This window comes from Phyllobates terribilis, unplaced genomic scaffold, assembly GCF_046119375.1.
Source record: "Phyllobates terribilis strain yellow unplaced genomic scaffold, ASM4611937v1 Scaffold_2__4_contigs__length_985480577, whole genome shotgun sequence".
Lineage (NCBI taxonomy): Eukaryota > Metazoa > Chordata > Amphibia > Anura > Dendrobatidae > Phyllobates > Phyllobates terribilis.
This window is the reverse complement of record NW_027362762.1, coordinates 157,254,261-157,274,112: the sequence shown is the minus strand read 5'-3', so window position 1 is coordinate 157,274,112 and position 19,852 is coordinate 157,254,261.

Genomic DNA, 19,852 nt, shown 5'->3' with positions numbered 1-19,852 from the left:
GCTCGGTGCTCGCCCGAGCATCACTGTGCTTGACAAGCTTGACGCTCAGCAAGTATTTCTCGGTTGCTCGGGCAGGAACTCGGGTCCCCTCCATGCATGTTTGGCACTCTTTAGAGAGCCAATGAACATGCAGGGATTGCCTGCCATGCACTGTAATGCCGTAGCCATGTTGGCTGTGGGCATTACAGTGATTGGCTAGCCGCACAGGGTCATCAGGTCTATAGAAGACCTGGCGCCGCTATGTCTTCACAGTCTACACCGGAAACAGGCAGAGTAGGGAGAGCTGTTGCTGACTTGGAGAGATTTGCTTGTTTATAGTTAGTATAGGTATTCCACAACATATATCTATATCCATCTAAACTAATAGTCCTTCTGAGGACTAATCCAGCTGCATATAATTAGTGCTAGGCAGGCAGTGTATGTGGCAGACAGCAGTGTATGATACAGCACAAGAAGGTCCATTGAACGTCCTGTCTGCTGCTGCTGTAATAATTACAGATATTTGTAGACATAGCCCCAGATATCAGGGGCCAGGGCATTTTTTTTTTTTTATCTTAATCTTGGTTAATTGCTTAAAAAGCAATCCAGAGTACTCCATTTTTCTGATCCATTTGCTTGTTCTCAGTGCAGAATAAAACCAGATCTGTTCCATATTTCAGCGATAAAATTCCAGAAATTTGAACTTAAAGGGGTTGTCCACTACTGTTACATTGATTGTTACATTGACAAATATCAAGGATAATTATCTCTCCCAACTAGTGCAGGAACCAACGAGAGGGAAGGCAGTGTTGGACTTAATATTGACTAATAGGCCTGATAGAATAACTGAGGTACAGACAGGGGGGCACCTAGGTAATAGCGATCATAATATTATCAATTTCAAAATGCCCTTCAGTAGGGTTATCAATAAGGGAACAACTAAAACATTAAACTTTAGGAGGGCGAAGTTTGATCAGCTGAAAGAAAGCCTTCAACTTATTGACTGGGACAAAGTTCTTAATCAAAGGAATACGAATAGTAAATGGGAAACCTTCAAAAGAATTCTGAATACTCAGTGCGAGAGATATATACCGTATGGGAATAAAAGGGCCAGAAATAAGAGGAAACCAATATGGTTGAACAAGAACATAAAAGGGGCATTAAATAGCAAAAAAGAGGCATTCAAGAGATTAAAACAGGAAAACAGTAAGGAAGCACTAATGTGTTACAAGGAAAAAACGAGAACCTGCAAAAAACAAATAAAAATAGCGAAGGAGGAAACAGAGAGACGTATTGCTAGGGAAAGTAGATCAAATCCCAAACTGTTCTTTACGTATATAAATAGTAAAAGGATTAAATCGAATAATATTGGACCGATAAAAAGTGATGAACGCAAAATCATAGAGAAAGATGAGGATAAAGCTAATCTATTAAATAAATTTTTTTTCGTCAACTTTCACAAAGGAAAAAGAACGAACAGGCGAAATGAGAAGTGACAAGCTTAATCCTCCACTAAGTATGACAAATCTAACCCAAGCTGGGGTACAGAAACGCCTCAGTAACATTAAAATAAACAAATCACCAGGACCTGATGGCATACACCCACGGGTACTAAGGGAACTAAGTAATGTGATAGACAGACCGTTATATCTTATATTTAAGGACTCTGTTGAGACTGGGTCTGTACCTCTTGATTGGCGACAGGCGAATGTAGTGCCAATATTCAAAAAGGGAGCAAAAAGTAACACAGGAAACTATCGGCCGGTGAGTCTGACGTCCGTTGTGGGCAAAATTTTTGAAGGCTTTATTAATGAGGCAATCATGGAGCATCTTGATGCTAATAATCTATTAACCCCGAACCAACATGGATTCATGAGGAATCGCTCCTGCCAAACAAACCTGATTGACTTCTACGAGGAGGTTAGCTCTCGAGTAGATCGGGGGGAACCAGTGGATGTCGTGTATCTCGACTTCTCAAAAGCGTTCGATAGCGTGCCACATAATAAGTTGGTATACGAAATGAGAATGATGGGGCTGGTTGAAAATGTCTGCAAGTGGGTAGCTAACTGGCTAAAGGATAGAAGGCAGAGGGTGGTTATAAATGGAATATACTCAGATTGGGTAAGCGTGACTAGTGGGGTACCACAGGGGTCTGTACTAGGCCCAATGTTATTTAATATCTTTATTAACGACATAGTCAACGGGATAAATAGTAAAATATCAATATTTGCAGATGACACAAAGTTATGTAAAACAATTAATACAAAAGAGGATAGTGAAGACCTACAGAGGGATTTGGATAAGCTGGGTAGGTGGAGCATTAAATGGCAAATGAGGTTTAACGAGGAGAAATGTAAGGTCATACATATGGGAAGGAAAAATGGAAGTCACCAGTACTCACTGAATGGGAAATCATTGGGGAATTCAGAGATGGAGAAGGACTTGGGCATCTTGATTGATAGCAAACTAAATTGGAGTGCCCAAAGTCAGGCCGTTGCTGTAAGGGCAAACAGGGTAATGGGATGTATCAGAAGAGGTATAGCTGCAAAGGATGAGAACATTGTTCTTCCACTGTACAAAGCACTGGTCAGACCACACTTGGAATACTGTGCTCAGTTATGGGCCCCAATATATAGAAAGGATATAAATGAGCTTGAAAAGGTACAAAGGAGGGCAACAAAATTAATAAGGGGAATGGAGGGACTGCAATACCCAGAGAGGTTGGCAAAACTAGGACTATTCAGCCTGGAAAAGAGAAGGTTGAGGGGGGACATAATAAATGTGTACAAATATGTTAGGGGACAGTATAGAGACCTTGCCCGGGATTTGTTCAAAAGGAGGGATATTACGGTAACAAGAGGGCATTCACTAAGACTGGAAGAGAAAAGGTTTCAGCACCAGCATAGGAAGGGGTTCTTTACGGTAAGAGCAGTGAGAATATGGAATTCGCTGAGTGAGGAGACGGTAATGTCGGATTCACTAAACCAGTTCAAGCGGGGACTGGATGCTTTTCTAGATACCAGGCAGATTTCAGCATATACTTAAAAATAAAATAAAATAGTAGGTTGATACAGGGATTTATTCTGACTGCTGGTTTCAGAGTCGGGAGGGAATTTTTCCTCAGGTGAAGATTGGCTAAATCATTTGGGGTTTTTGCCCTCCTCTGGATCAACTTTAGCAATTACAGAACTAACAGGTCGAACTTGATGGACGCAAGTCTTTATTCGGCTTTACTAACTATGACCTATGACCTATGCCCTATCCATAGGATACGGCAACAATGTATGAGCGGCCGGGCTTCCGCACGCGGCACCCCCGTCGATCAGCTGTTATCTGTGTCGGCGGCTACTACCACTATTCAATTGAATGGGAGGCGGACCTGCAGTACACCGGCGGGGCGGCTACTACCAGTTGAAGGCGGAGTCCCGCAGGCGAGCACTTCCGGTCGGCGGCCACCGCTGCCAACACCAATAGCATTGATCATACATTGATGCCCTATCATACGGATAGGGCATCAATGTAAAAGTAGTGGACAACCCCTTGAATGTGGAAAATATTGGCCTCCTTTTCCATTCTGTTGCAGTGTTTCGGTCAAGCTATTCACACTAGGTGTTTGTGAAGAATAGTATTAGTAAATTACAGGCCTGCTATTTAAAACCGTGGTTCTCTGTCAGACATATCACCTATAAGACTGTTCCAAAATCAGACATTTCTTCCATTTCCATTCTGTTGCAGTGTGTCAGTCAAGCTATTCACACGAAGTCTCTGTGTAGAATAATATTAGTAAATTACAGGCCTGCTATTTAAAATAGTGGTTCTCTGTCAGATGTATCACATATAACTGCGTTCCAAAATCAGCCATTTCTCGTGAACATGGAAAATATTGTCCTCCATTAAAAATGGGCAAGGTGCGTGGCAACGGATGGGGAAGTGGACGTGATGGTGCATGCAGAGGCTGAGGACGTGGCCATGGGCAAGCTGAAATTGCGCCACAAAAAACACCCACATCTTGTCGCTCGAACTTCCTGTCCCAATTACTAGGTGACCGCGTTACACCACAATTGAACCCAGAGCAGTATCAAAAGGTTGTTGGTTGGATAGCAGATAATGCTTCCAGTCACTTAGCCACCACCATCCTGTCTTCCACACGGTCAATTCTCAGTAGCCGTGAGTCTGGACCGCATATTCCTTACCCTGATCCTCCTTCATCCCACCATGCCGAGTGCCCGGAGGCAACTGATCCCACACTTGGACACTCAGAAGAGCTGTTCACTTTTCCATTTGTAGATTTGGGCCTCTCGCCCGGCCAGGTTCAAGAGGAGAAAGCGTGTAGTGATGCCCAAATATTGGAGCAACCACGGTCACACAAAGACGACGGTGGGAAAGTGCAATTACTGTCGCAAGAAGTGGATGATGATGATGAGACACAATTGCCAGAAAGTCAGGAGGAGGACCAGGGTGCGGAAGTGGAAGACGAGGTGGTGGATGATATGGTAACTGACCAATCCTGGCAGGGGGACATACAGAGCAAGGACAGCAGCACACAGGGGGAGGGCAGCGTAGCACCAAAACAGGCAGGAAGAAGCAGTGTGATGGCCGCAGACACAAGGCGGGAAAGAGTTCCTCGTAACACCAACACAACGGAAGTTGCCAGTAAAACTGTTAGGTCTTCCCGAGTCTGGTTATTTTTTAAAGACTCTGCAGATAACCCCAAAAAGGCCATTTGATCCACCTGGCAGGCCAACATCAGCAGGGGTAGAAAAACTAGCAGCCTGACCACCACCAGCATGATCAGGCACATGGCAGCAAAGCACTTGACTAAGTGGGCTGAACCCCAGGGTCCAGGAGCAGTGTCTGCGGGTGACACCATTGCTTTTTCCGCTGTTGTGAGTGCATGCCAATCCCCCGTCCATGGCGCATGCCAAGATGCCTTCCTCCCTGCACCTGTCGTTGCACACTCTCAAGTAGCACCATCAGCAAGCACATCCACATCCTTGTCCCAACACTGTAGGGAGGAGAGAGGACACTGGGGGCCGCCGGAGAGGTGAATATAAGGTTTTTTATTTCTTTTTACTTTTTAATTCTTTTTTTTACTTTAGATGCGGCATTTGATAGTAGAAGTTGGTCACACAATATAAATCCATGCCAATTACAAGGATTTATATTGTGTGACCAACTTGTCAAGCCCTTTTCCAAGTGATGCTCAAAATCGCTTGGAAAAAATGAATGCAAAATGAATGTAAAAACGCTGAAAAAACGCATGTAAAATCTGCATGCGTTTTTTCTGACAAGCAGATGCAGAAATGCTCAGGAAATTTCTGCTTCAAATCTGTATCGTGGGCACATACCCTTAAAGAGGATGCATTTCAGGTGGAGCATGATGAGATGGAGCAAGGAACCATACAGGGTGATTCCACACAGCCCAGCCTCATCTCATCCCAATGTGCATTGGGTGACATAGAGGAAGAGGAGGAGGAAGAAAAGGAGCTAGTTTCCTGCGCTATAGATGGTACTACTTGCACAACTGTTCAGTGTGGATGGCCTGAGGACAGGGAGAAGGAGGAGAAAAATGAGGAGGAGAGCATGGTGAGTCGTCCTCTTGGTGAGGACATGGAAGTCTTGCCTCTTTGCAGTCTGGCACATATGGCTGAGTTTATGTTAAGCTGCCTTTCCCATGACCCTCGCGTTGTCCAAATTTTGGGTGACAGTCATTACTGGTTGGTGACACTTCTAGACCCACGCTACAAGGAAAACTTTCTGTGTCTTATTCCCACGCTGGACAGGCCTAATAAAATGGGGCAGTACCAGAATGCCCTTGTTGCGGAATTATTAAAAAAATTCCCATCTGAAAACGCTGGCGGCAGAGGTCACAGTTCATTGGACAACCAAGGAATAGAGGTGAGAGAGACACAAATGCAATCCAGCAGAAGCAGGGGAACACTGTCAAAGGTCTGGGACAGTTTTCTCAGACCCTCCCATCGCACAAGCCCTGATGCGCGGGGTACTCTCACAAGGAGGGACAAATTTTGGAACATGCTGAGGGAGTACCTTGCTGACCGTACCAATGTCCTCCGTGATTCCTCTGTGCCTTATAATTATTGGGTATCCAAGCTGGACACGTGGCATGAACTGGCTCTCTACTCATTGGAGGTCCTGCCGCTAGCGTTTTGTCAGAGCGGGGTTTTTAGTGCGCTGGTGGAATTATAACCAATAGGCGCTTCCGTCTGTCATCTGAAAATGCTGACAGGCTGACTCTTATAAAAATGAACAAGGGCTGGATTGGGCCAGACTTCTCAACACCACCGAATGATAGCAGCATAACATAAACTCAAATACAGTGTCTTTTTTTTTTTGGAAGGTCTAACACAATTCCCATGCACCTCTACTTCACACCCAGACATGGGTAAACGCTTCCTGATTTTGTCTATTTGCTCTTGTCCTCCTCCTTCTCCGCATCCTCATGCTCCACCACCATATCACCACCATATGTACCATATCAACATATCTACGTCTCTTGCAAGGGACATTGGAGTTCCTCCAAATTTTTGGCAGCCGTTGCTTCACTGCATAGGCAGACAGTATGGGGGACCCACTTCCTAATAATGGGAACATTGTTTTCAGGAGGCCCTCCGACCTCTACGTCTCTTGCAAGGGGCATTGGAGTTCCTTCAAATTTTTGGCAGCCGTTTCTTCACTGCATAGGCAAACAGTATGGGAGACACAATTCCTAATAATGGGACCATTGTTTTCAGGAGGCCTTCCGACCTCTATGTCTCTTGCAAGGGGCATTGGAGTTCCTCCAAATTTTTGGCAGCCGTTGCTTCACTGCATAGGCAAACAGTATGGGAGATACACTTCCTAATAATGGGAACATTTTTTTCAGGAGGCCCTCAGACCTTTACGTCTTTTGCAAGCAGCATTGGAGTTCCTCCAAATTTTTGGCAGCCGTTGCTTCACTGCATAGGCAAACAGTATGGGAGACACACTTCCTAATAATGGGAACATTGTTTTTAGGAGGCCCTCTGACCTCTACGTCTCTTCCAAGGGGCATTGGAGTTCCTCCAAATTTTTGGCAGCCGTTGCTTCACTGCATAGGCATACAGTATGGGAGATACACTTCCTAATAATGGGAACATTGTTTTCAGGAGGCCCTCTGACCTCTATGTCTCTTGCAAGGGGCATTGGGGTGCCTCCTAATTTTTGACAGCCATTGCAGTCACTGCATAGGCCAACAGTATGGGAGACCCTCTCCTTTCTAATGGGAATATGTCATTACTGAGGCCCACCTCTATGTGTCTTTAAATTGTTAGTGGGGTTTCTCCCAAATTTTGGCAGCCCTTGCAGTCACAGTATCTGCATTACCACTATAGGAGACCCGCTCCTTTATAATGGGAATATTTTTTTACTGAGACCCTCCTCTATGTCTCTTCAAAGGGGTATTGGGTTGCATCCAAATTTTTGGCAGCCCTTGCAGTCACTGCATATGCAATAACAGTATAGGAGACCCACTCGTTAATAATGGGAACAACAATGCATAGCCGGCTGATGGCTCTCTAACAATAGCGAGGGCTGACTGCTGGCCCTTTAAGAATAGTAAGGGCCGCCTGATGGTTATTTATTTTGCCTTATATACAAGTCATTACCCTGAAAAGGATGTTCCTTAACATATTTCCAAGGAAAATTCATTTTGGTTTAGTTTTTGTATATTTTATTGTGAGTTCATAAAAGTGGCGTAATACCTCTGACAACATTGTTGACAGCATTGACCTGGGAGTCAGAAATGCTTCCAGGGGTCTTCCCCATGCTGTATGTTATGATCTGCAACAAGTACTAAGGAAAGAAGGGGAAAGCTTTCCCTACAGTAAAATTAATCTGAATCCCTACGATGTAGCGGGCTGCCTGTTCCTAGCGAACGGACCCGCCTTAGTCCTAGGTTAGTCTGAATGAAGACCTATAGAATAAAGGGAAGGGGTCCCTAAAAGAACTAAGGACTGGAACAAAAATGGGACACTTGCTGAACAGAGAAAGTTGTTGCAGAACACAAAAAGATAAACTGACAAAAAGATATTAGAGGTCACAAAAGGACCAAGCAAACTGAAAGATATAGGCACAGAAGCACCTGGCTAGCAAAACAGTCAAACAACACTGAAGTCCAGCACAGCCAAAAAGGCGGAGCTGGAATATAAAGGCAGATGGTCACGTGACCGCAAAACACAAGATGGAAAAAACAAACAGGAGGGTTCTAACAGTACCCCCTTTTTTAAGAGGATCCTCCGGATCCTCCAGGCCCAGGCCTATCCGGAAACCTCTTGTGGAAAGCTCTAACAAGCCTAGGAGCAGAGACATCATCCGTCCTTACCCAGGAGTTATCTTTGGGACCAAAACCTTTCCAGTAGACGAGATACTGTAATCTCCCTCTATGCCATCTAGAATTCAAGATACGTGAAATTTCATATTCGCCGTCTTCCACCACAGGAGGAACTGTGACATTGGCTTCCCTATCAGATACATTCGCCTTTTTCAACAAGGAAACATGAAACATAGGATTAATCTTCCAGGAAGTAGGGACATCCAACCTAACAGCAGACGGGTTAACAACCTGAAGCACTTTAAATGGACCCACAAACTTAGGACCCAGTTTTTAGAGGGAAACCTCAACCGCAGGTTCTTTGAGGACAACCAAACCATGTCACCCACAGTAAACAAAACCTCCTTTCGTTTCCTGTCAAAATACTTCTTGGACTTCTTGTTAGCCTCTTGAAGGTTGCAACGTACATTAGTCCAAACTCTCTCCAAATCACCGGAAAAATTCTCCTCCGGCACCGCCGACCCCAATTTGGAGAATGAACCGAAAGACGGATGTCTCCCAGTACAACAAAAAAAGGAGAACACCCAGCTGAGGAGGATGTATGATTGTTAAGAGCAAATTCTGCGAGAGGTGGAAACTCAGACCACACCTCTTGATTGTCCACCACAAAGCATCGCAAAAACTGTTCTATATCCTGGTTCTTTCTTTCAGTCTGTCCATTAGACTCAGGATGATACCAAAGCGAAAATGACAAATGGACTCCCAACCTGTCACAAAAAGCACGCCAAAAGCGAGCCACAAACTGAGGTCCTCTATCAGAAACAATATCCGTGGGAACGCCTTGAAGCTTGAAAATCTCATTAACAAACGCCTTAGCAAGTGTCTTGGCGCAGGGCAACTTAATGAATGGAACCAAATGACACATCTTACTAAAAAAGTCCACAACCACCCAGATGACAGTAAAACCCTCTGACACGGGCAGATCAGTAATAAAATCCATTGTGAGATGCATCCAAGGCGCACTAGGAACCTCCAGAGGGCAAAGCAACCCCGCAGCAGGAGTATGTGAAGCCTTTGACCTAGCACACACAATACATTGACGCACCCAATTGATGACTTCTTTCTGCCATCCAGGCCACCAAAAACTGCGACTGATAAGTTTCTTAGTCTCAGAAATTCCTGGATGACCTGCCAACCGAGACTCATGACACTCCACAAACAAGTCTCTCCTAAAGGTTCTAGGCACGAACAACCTCCCATAGGGAGAGTTAGATGGAGCATCATCTTGAGCTTTTAGAATCCCATTCTCCAAAACAGAGTCCAATACCGCCACCACAACTCCTTTCTGTAAAATGCTCTCCCCCTCCTCGGCACTGACCGCAGGAGAGAAGCTGCGAGATAAAGCATCGGCTTTAACATTCTTAGTACCAGGGATATAGGTAACAGAAAAATGAAACCGAGAAAAAAAAAGTGCCCACCAAGCTTGACGGGCATTCAAGCGCTTGGCAGCATCCAGATAGATTAAATTCTTATGATCTGTGATAACCTGAATAGGAAATCTAGAGCCTTCCAAAAAATGACGCCAATGTTCAAACACGAGTTTAATAGCCAACAACTCCCGATTTCCAACATCATAATTCAATCTGGTTTCCAAATTTTTTTTTGAAAAGAAGGCACAAGGATGTACTCCATCCCTGTTCTCCTGAGACAAAACTGTTCCGACCCTCACCGATGAAGCATCGACCTCGACCAAAAAAGGCTTGGTCTCATCAGGCTCCATAAGGATAAGGGCTGAACTGAACCTCTCTTTGAGATACTTAAACGCTTCAATGGCCTCAGTAGTCATTTGGACCGTATTCGCACCTTTCCTGGTGAGATCGGTTAGAGGCTTAACAATTACAGAAAAATTCTTAATGATTTTCCTGTAATAATTGGCAAAACCCCCAAATTTCTATATAGATTTCAAACCAATAGGCCTAGGCCACTCCTGCACAGCCTGAACCTTCACCGGGTCCATCTCAATGCCCTCGCTGGGGACAATGTAGCTCAAAAAACTAATTTTCTGCACAGCGAACTCACATTTCTCCAGCTTAGCAAAGAGTGAATTAGCACTTAATAACTGCAAAACTTCATGTGCACTCTGCCAATGGGACTCCAGATCAGGCGAATGAATGAAAATGTCATCCAAATACACAACCACATTCTTACGAATCAAAGGTCTCAGGATGTCATTAATAAGGTTCTGATAAAATGCAGGTGCATTGGTAAGACCAAAAGGCATCACCAGATTCTCAAAATGACCTACCGGTGTGAGGTTCTGAGACTTTCTATCATGGTTTTTTCATGTTGTGCTTAGATCTTGTTTTTTCCCTGCAGCCATCTTGCTTTCTGTTTTGTGCATCCATTTTGCCCTCAGTTGTAATGGAGTCTTCAGCCTCTATGTCTCCACCCTGTTTTTCTGCCATTTGCACTTAAGCAGCCTCAGCTGTTAGTTCAGTGCTTCTGAATCCTGTCTGCAGCCAGTCTGTAACATTGCTTCCTGAAGCCTCTGGACTAAGCTCTTCAAGTCAGCTTCACTCTCTGAGGAATCCTCATAGTTTACCTGCCTGTCTGAAGTTCCCATTTATGGATCTGAGTCTTCTTACCTGCTGGATCACTGGACTACTGCTTTACTCAAAGGACTTCTCAGCACCCGTAAGAGAGACTTTGCTTATTGCTTAAAGACTGTCTTTTGTTGTTGTGCCTTTTGCAACTCCGGGGAATCCGGGGTTAATCCAGTTACACCAGGAGGTGTTCCCTTTTGCTCAGAGACTTGTATATTACTGTGCATCTGCTTGTATGACGTAATACAAGAATATTACTTTATCAAGACCTGTGTTTCTTGTACTTCCTTGCACTCATGCCAAGACTCCATATACACTGAATTCTACACTTTACAAGATTCAGAAGCCACAAGATGGAGTCAGCTGGGTCTGGGAGTATTGATGCCCGCATTAAGAAATTGTATGAGGTGACTAACTCAATCCTCACTGATTTGCAGACTTTAAAGGCGAACTTTGCAGGTCTGCAGGATCGTAGCGATCACAGCCTACAGGTGCTTGGTCAAAATTTTCGAGATTTCTGCACCCGGACTGAAGCTTTGGAGGAGTTAGTTCGTGCACCAGTTCCTACCCCGGTATCGGGCCTCCCCAAGTTACCACCTTTTCGCTTTGGCGGAGAACGAGAAAAATTCAGGGGATTCCTCAATCAATGCAAACTGTTTTTTGCCACCCAGGCATCACAATACCCTACTGACCGATCTAAGGTACTAACAATAATCATGCTTCTCACTGACAAGGCCCTAGCATGGGCGAACCCTTTGATTGAGACTAATGATGCATGTCTGGACGATCTAAATACTTTCATATTGGCCCTGGGGCAAATGTTTGATGATCCCAATCGCAGTGCTACAGCAGAAGCTGCCATGCTAACCTTGCGTCAAGGTAAACGCTCAGTAGCAGAATATGCGCTGGATTTTAGGAGATGGGCCCTCGACACTACTTGGAATAGCTCCGCCAAGAAATCCATTTTCCGGAAGGGGTTGTCTTCTGAAGTTAAAGATGAGCTCGCCCGTGCTGACCCTCCCACTGCTTTGGGAGATTTCATCAATTTCTGCATCCGGATCGATGCCCGGCTTACGGAACGTAGACAGGAGAGATGGTCGGCAATTAATCGTGTTAACAGATACCTTCCTCCCTCTCCAACTAGAGACTTTGTTCCTCTGACTCCTCGAGAAGCTGAACCTGAACCCATGCAAGTGGACTCTCTACAGAAACGGGTCAGTGACGCACGTAAGGAGCATCGGTTGAAGGAGAATCTATGTTTCTACTGCGGTAAGTCTGGGCACTTCATTATAAACTGTCCCAGCCATTCCCGTAAGGCTACTGCTGCAGTTATACACTGTGAATGCTGTGAAAAGGGGTCTGTGATGGCGGCTCGGGAACTCTTGTCTGACCCGGCTGCACCTATAGATATTGACTATTCAGACTTAAACTCTGTCACATCTGAGCCTGATTCACATATCAATGCTGCAATTTTTCCGGTTTCCTCTGCTGTGTCTCGTCCGAACTGCAACAAGAACAGTTCTCATTGTCTTCTTTCTATTAAACTCTGGATTAATGCTGTTTGGGTGTCCACTTCAGCTATGATTGATTCTGGAGCTAGCGGCAATTTTATGGACATTTCCTTTGCCCAAAGACATGGAATACGTTCTGTGAAGAGGACAACCCCTGTACAGATGGAGACAGTGGATGGCTCTCTGTTAAGTTCAGGACCCGTGGATCAGGAGACGGTACCCGTCAAGGTTTTCATGGGGAAAGGTCATCTAGAGAGACTGTCATTTATGCTCATCACTTCTCCACATTTCCCCATTATTTTAGGATTACCTTGGTTGCAGATTCAGAACCCTACAATAAATTGGGAAACCAAGGAGCTGCATTTCCCGGAGAAGAAGACAATTCCCGGGGTTATGATTTGCTCCACTCCGGTAATTTCCACACCATCAGTCTTCAAGCTGCCGCCCATGTATAGTGAGTATGCTGACATCTGTGATAAGAAGAATGCTGACCAGCTTCCTCCCCACCGTCCCTATGACTGCCCAATTGAACTATTACCAGGTGCAGCAATACCCTTTGGTAATATTTACCCTCTGGCAGGCCCAGAACTAAAGGCGTTGAAAGACTATATCGATGAAAATCTAGCTAAAGGCTTTATACGTCCCTCTTCTTCCCCTGCAGGTGCACCCATCTTTTTTGTAAAGAAAAAGGACGGATCTCTTAGACCCTGTATAGATTATCGGGAGCTTAATAAGGTCACCATCAGGAATCGCTACCCACTACCCTTGATCCCCGAATTGTTGGAGAGGGTACGACAGGCTAAGATTTTTACTAAATTAGATCTTCGTGGGGCCTACAATCTGGTCCGCATTAGGCCAGGTGATGAGTGGAAGACAGCTTTCAGGTCACGTTACGGACATTTTGAATATCAAGTCATGCCGTTCGGCTTATGCAATGCGCCAGCAACATTTCAACATTTAGCCAATGACATCTTCAGGGATCTTTTGGATACATTTGTGGTGATTTATTTGGACGATATTTTAATTTTCTCTAATTCCATAGATGAACATCATGAACATGTGAGGACGGTCTTGGGACGTCTAAGAATGCACCGCCTCTATATCAAGCCTGAGAAATGCGAGTTTCATGTAACTAAGATCCAGTTTTTGGGGTACGTAATTTCTTCACAGGGAATAACCATGGATGTGAGGAAGACTCAGGCTATTCAGGACTGGCCAGTGCCCAGGAATGTGAAAGAGGTTCAGCGCTTCATCGGGTTTGCAAATTTTTACAGGCGTTTTATCAGGAACTTTTCTGAAATAGTGTCACCCATCACACAGCTGACCCGTAAGAAGTCTACCTTTGCCTGGACCTCTCAAGCCCAAGAAGCGTTCTCCCGTCTTAAGACCAGATTCACGACGGCACCCATCTTGGTGTACCCAGATCCTGAACTCGCTTTCATAATAGAGGTGGATGCTTCGGACTGTGCCATTGGAGCTATACTCTCCCAAAGGATAGGTGAGAACAGTATTTTACATCCTTGTGCTTTCTTTTCTCAGCGATTGTCGTCAGCAGAAAAGAACTATGACGTAGGGAACAGAGAACTGCTGGCCATTATTGCCGCCTTCAAGGAATGGAGACATCATCTTCAAGGAGCATCTCAGCAGATAGTTGTACTGACGGACCACCGCAATCTGGAATTCATTAGGTCGGCCAAGTGCCTGACCCCTCGTCAGGCCCGCTGGAGTCTTTTTCTAAATCAATTTAATTTCGTAATTTCCTATAGGCCTGGTTCCCGCAATGGAAAGGCCGATGCATTATCTAGGATCCACTCAATTGAGACCACTCCAATCATGACACCTAAGACCATTCTTCCTGATTCCAAGGTCCTGGGGGTGATCCATAATCAAGATTTATTAAACGACATTAAGGAAGCTTATCAACTGGATTCCTTGTTAGAACAACCTTCTAACGAGGTAAGTCTGACTTATAAGAATGGTGTGTGGATGCAGGGACAACGCTTGTATATACCTGAGACTGTCAGATTGAGAGTACTGCATTTAGTTCATGACTCTAAGATGGCGGGTCACAGAGGAAGTCTAAAGACTCAGGAGTTTCTATCCCGTTTCTTTTGGTGGCCCACCTACAGGAAGGATGTCCTAAATTATGTTGCTTCTTGTGAAGTCTGCGCCAGATTCAAGACACCACGTTCCTCACCTACAGGTCTTTTGCAGCCTTTGCCCATCCCATCCCGCCCTTGGGGCTCAATTTCTATGGATTTCATTGTGGAGTTGCCAAACTCTCAGGGGAAAAACTCCATTTTGGTGGTGGTGGATCGTTTGACAAAGGCAGCTCACTTTATTGCTTGTACCGGTTTACCTTCTGCCAAACAGACATCAGACTTAATCGTTCAAAATGTGTTTCGCCTACATGGAGTACCAGATGAAGTCATTTCTGATCGGGGGGTGCAATTCACTTCAAAATTTTGGCAGAGTTTCTGCGCTGCTTTAGACATTAAAGTTAATCTCTCTTCTGCATTTCACCCCCAGACAAATGGACAAACTGAACGCACCAATCAGACCCTGGAGCAATATCTCCGCTGCTTTATTTGCCATCTGCAGGATGATTGGGTGGATCTTCTCCCATTGGCTGAGTTTTCATATAATAACTCACAGAGCGCTTCCACAAAGCAATCTCCATTTTTTGCCAATTTAGGCTATCATCCTAACATTCTTCCTCGGTTTCCCATAGATACGCCTCTACCAGCTGTGGCCGACAGAATTTCTTCCCTGCAACAAAATCTGGAGGTGTTAAAGGAGAATCTGGAATCAGCTCGGGAAAGGTATAAAAAAGCAGCCGATAAATTTCGAAAGCCAGCACCAGACTTCAAGGTAGGAGATTTAGTCTGGTTGTCAACCAAGAATTTGAACTTAAGAATTCCATCATCTAAACTTGGACAAAAGTACGTGGTTCCTTATAAGATTAACAAGATTATAAGTGCAGTGGCTTATCGTCTTCAACTTCCTAAATCTATGAGAATTCACCCAGTGTTTCACGTGTCTTTACTTAAGGCAGCAGTTCCTAATATATTTCTTGGACGGTCTCCTTCCCCTCCTGATCCAGTGTTGATCGATGGTCAGGAAGAATTTGTGGTGGAAAAGATTCTGGACTCTAGGCTGCACAGAAATCGTCTCCAATACTTGATCAAATGGCAGGGCTACTCAGTGGAAGATAACTCTTGGGAACCAGTTGACAACATCAATGCCCCCCGTTTACTCCGCCAGTTCCATCAGAGGTACCCAGACAAACCTGGTTCGGAGCCGTCCGGAGGCCGTCCTCAAGGGGGGAGTAATGTGAGGTTCTGAGACTTTCTATCATGGTTTTTTCATGTTGTGCTTAGATCTTGTTTTTTCCCTGCAGCCATCTTGCTTTCTGTTTTGTGCATCCATTTTGCCCTCAGTTGTAATGGAGTCTTCAGCCTCTATGTCTCCACCCTGTTTTTCTGCCATTTGCACTTAAGCAGCCTCAGCTGTTAGTTCAGTGCTTCTGAATCCTGTCTGCAGCCAGTCTGTAACATTGCTTCCTGAAGCCTCTGGACTAAGCTCTTCAAGTCAGCTTCACTCTCTGAGGAATCCTCATAGTTTACCTGCCTGTCTGAAGTTCCCATTTATGGATCTGAGTCTTCTTACCTGCTGGATCACTGGACTACTGCTTTACTCAAAGGACTTCTCAGCACCCGTAAGAGAGACTTTGCTTATTGCTTAAAGACTGTCTTTTGTTGTTGTGCCTTTTGCAACTCCGGGGAATCCGGGGTTAATCCAGTTACACCAGGAGGTGTTCCCTTTTGCTCAGAGACTTGTATATTACTGTGCATCTGCTTGTATGACGTAATACAAGAATATTACTTTATCAAGACCTGTGTTTCTTGTACTTCCTTGCACTCATGCCAAGACTCCATATACACTGAATTCTACACTTTACAACCGGAGTGTTAAAAGCAGTTTTCCATTCATCACCCTCCTTCACACGTAACAAATTGTATGCCCCTCGGAGATCAATTTTTAAGAACCACTTGGCTCCCACTAACTGGTTAAACAAGTCAGGAATTAACAGCAATGGGTAGGAATTGCGTACGGTAATCTTATTAATTTCACGAAAATCCAGACATGAACGCAAACCCCCGTCCTTTTTTTAACAAAGAAAAATCCAACTGCCACAGGCGACTTAGAAGGTCTAATGTGACCAGCAGCCAGGTTAGTCTGTATGTACTCCTCCAAGGCCTTTCTCTCAGGGATAGTCAGATTAAACAAGCAACTCTTGGGAAGAGTAGCTCCCAGAATAAACTCAATGGCGCAATCATAATCCCTATGAGGAGGTAAAACTTGCGACTTCTCCGAAAAAACTCTCCAAAAATCTTGAATAGGTACCGGTAATTCCCCTTTTCCTACAGCCGCAATGCGACCATTGCAACATTTATCATAGCATTTCAGACTCCAAGACTTTATCATATTAGTAGACCAGTCCAGCAAAGGATTGTGCAGTTTTAACCAAGGCAATCCTAGAACGACCGGAGAGGGTAAATTATCTGATACAACCAAGTCCAAAATTTCTTGCTGAAGTCCATTGATAGTGAGGGGAAATGCTGCAACCTTGTGAGTAATACATTTCAAGGGAGTGTTATTAATTGCAATCACAGAAATAGGTGATGACAAAGGTTTGGATTTCAATTTCAGTTTTTCCAAAAACCCTTTACCAATCACATTAAGTGTTGAACCACAATCCACAAATACCTGAAATTCAATAAAATTTTCCTGAAAAGTAGTACTCCCTGAAACAAATACTCCTGCAGAGCATAAACAAGCTATACGGGGGTAACTGACCTTTTTTTTCTTTACTTAAACAAAGCTCACAATACTTAATGAAATGGTCAGCTTTACCACAATAAAGACACAATCCCTCGGCGAACCTCCGGTCTCTTTCCTGAGAGCGGAGCGACATCGCTCCAACCTCCATCGGTTCTCCGCCGTCTGAGCAGATTTTCTGGGGACTAGGACCTGGCATTACAGGAGTCTTTTCCTCATTCTGCCTAGATCTCAGCCTCCTATCCACACGAACAGCTAATTGGATGGCATCCTGCAAGAGTCTCAGGTGCAGGGAATGCAATTAGCAAATCCTTAACCCTTTCACTCAGACCAGCAAGAAATAGACATTTCAGAGCAGGATCTTTCCATATGACTTCAGAAGCCCACCTTCTAAAGTGTGTGCAATAAATCTCAGCATCATCTGACCAAACGCCTGAGTTCTGCCTCAGCAGATGAGATTCGATCAGGATCGTCATATAATAGACCCATAGCAAGAAAAAACTCTTCTACCGACCTCAAGCATGGATCATTAGGTTGAAGAGAAAAGGCCCACCCTTGTAGTTCAATACGCAAAAGTAACATAATAAAACCAATGCGCTGTGATTCATTCCCAGAGGACCTAGGTCTCAAATGAAAATATAACAAGCAAGCATTTTTAAAGGAAAAAAAATCTTGCTGTTTACCATAAAAAACATCCGGCAGTCCTACCTTGGGTTCCACAAAATGCGCTCCGGAACAGTTACTCACGTGTTGCTGGAGCTCAGCCACCTCTAGAGTCAACCCCTGCAAGTGTTGAACCAAATCCTGTATGGAAGCCATACTGATCCCCGTATAAATATATATATTTTTTTGGGCTGGACTTACTGTTATGATCTGCTACAAGTACTAAGGAAAGAAGGGGAAAGCTTTCCCTACAGTAAATAAGTAGATAAATGGGCGTGCACTCTGTCATTAGGCGAGGTGCAGATGCAATGGACTGGTGAGCCCAAGACAATGTACTAGCGTTAATTCATCGCACTCTCTTAGTTGTGATAAAGTGTAATTTATTGATACAGCATAAATCAGATTAATCAGACCAGTGATGGGTGGCGACAATATATTGGGACGTTTCGGCCTAAATTGGCCTTATCCAATCCAGTCGCTACTGCAAAGAGAGGATAATTGTATGAGTACAACGTGAAAATGATAAACAATCGTGAAATTACATAGGAAAATACCACATTAAACAATAATTAAGCAAATCATACAAAATCATAGAAAAAAATTCCGAGTTTTTTAGGTGGACGTATAGAGCACCAGGAACTGGAAAAGGGGAGGAGAAAGGGGAGAAACAAACTCGTACAAGTTGAAGGTAAGAAAATATAGAGTAGTCATGGTACAGAGTACATAGAGATACACCAGAAAACCTTACTTGCTGCTGGCTGATGTAGGGGTCAAGGATTTAGGCTATTCTTAAGACCATGAGTGAGATCTCTGTAGGGATAGACTGAAAGAATATAGGTGTTATGGTATAATAGGAGCTGGATCTGCTGCTGTAGGTTAGGTAATGGAAGGAGGGTACATCTTAGTGATCCAGGTAAAGCTGGTTTCAGTAGTTTTAGAGAGGAAGGGGATGGTAGCATTAGGTGTCACTCAAATTGCACTGTGCAGATTAAGTATAGTAAATCCTTCAAAAAGGTGTACTTACTAGTAGAAGTCAGTGACTGGCCGACGGCAGGGCTGAGCTGGTAGTGGTGAGTAGCGGCGCGGTCTGCGCCTTGCATATGGGAGGCCGTGCTCAGGGACTGTGACGGGCGCCCTTCTTAAAGCCAGCAGTGTGATTGAACAGGAAGGGGCGGGGTCACCACTGCCAGCTGGAAGGGGTGGGGCCAGGACTTCAGCTTAGTAGAAAAAAAAAAAGTGTGCTGCGGTGCCTGCGCCGTGCATGTAATAGCGCTAATAGATGGGCGCTTATGCAGGATGCTAGCAGGGAAGGCCATGAAGTAAAGGGTGGGATGGCGTGTCAGCACAGGGGTATGCTGAGTGGAGGTACCAAAGTATGGCTTGGAGAGATGGTAACTAGTAGAGGGGGGCAAATGGTCAGAGGGCACTGTGCAGTCTGAGTGGACGCCAAATCGGAAGGGGCGGGGCCAAAGCTCCAGCTTTGTGGGTTGTCATGGAGACCAACCAGACAATGTGTACTGCGGTGCCTGTGCAGTGTGTGTACTAGCGCTATCAGATGGGCGCTTAGGCAGGATGCTTGCAGGGGTGGTCGGGCCATAGAGAAAAGAGTGGGAAGGCGTGTAGTTACAGGGGTATAATGGATGGAGGTACCAAAGATTTTTAGGTATGATTAAAGGGGTGGTTATAGATAGAGGAGGGGCATATGGTCAGTAGACATAGTCCAGGGGAGCGTTAGTAAGGAGAGGGTTAATGTTAGAAAAGGGTTAATGTTAGTAAAGGGACGGGGTAACCTTGGCTACTTACCCCGGGTGAGGACACGGATTAGTGTGTCTGAAAAGGAGAGATTCATATGATTAAACATTAATAGATCCAATCTATTTCCCTATTCAGACCTTTAGGAGCGAGTGTCTGTAGGGTATAGATCCAGTATGCCTCACGATCCTTGA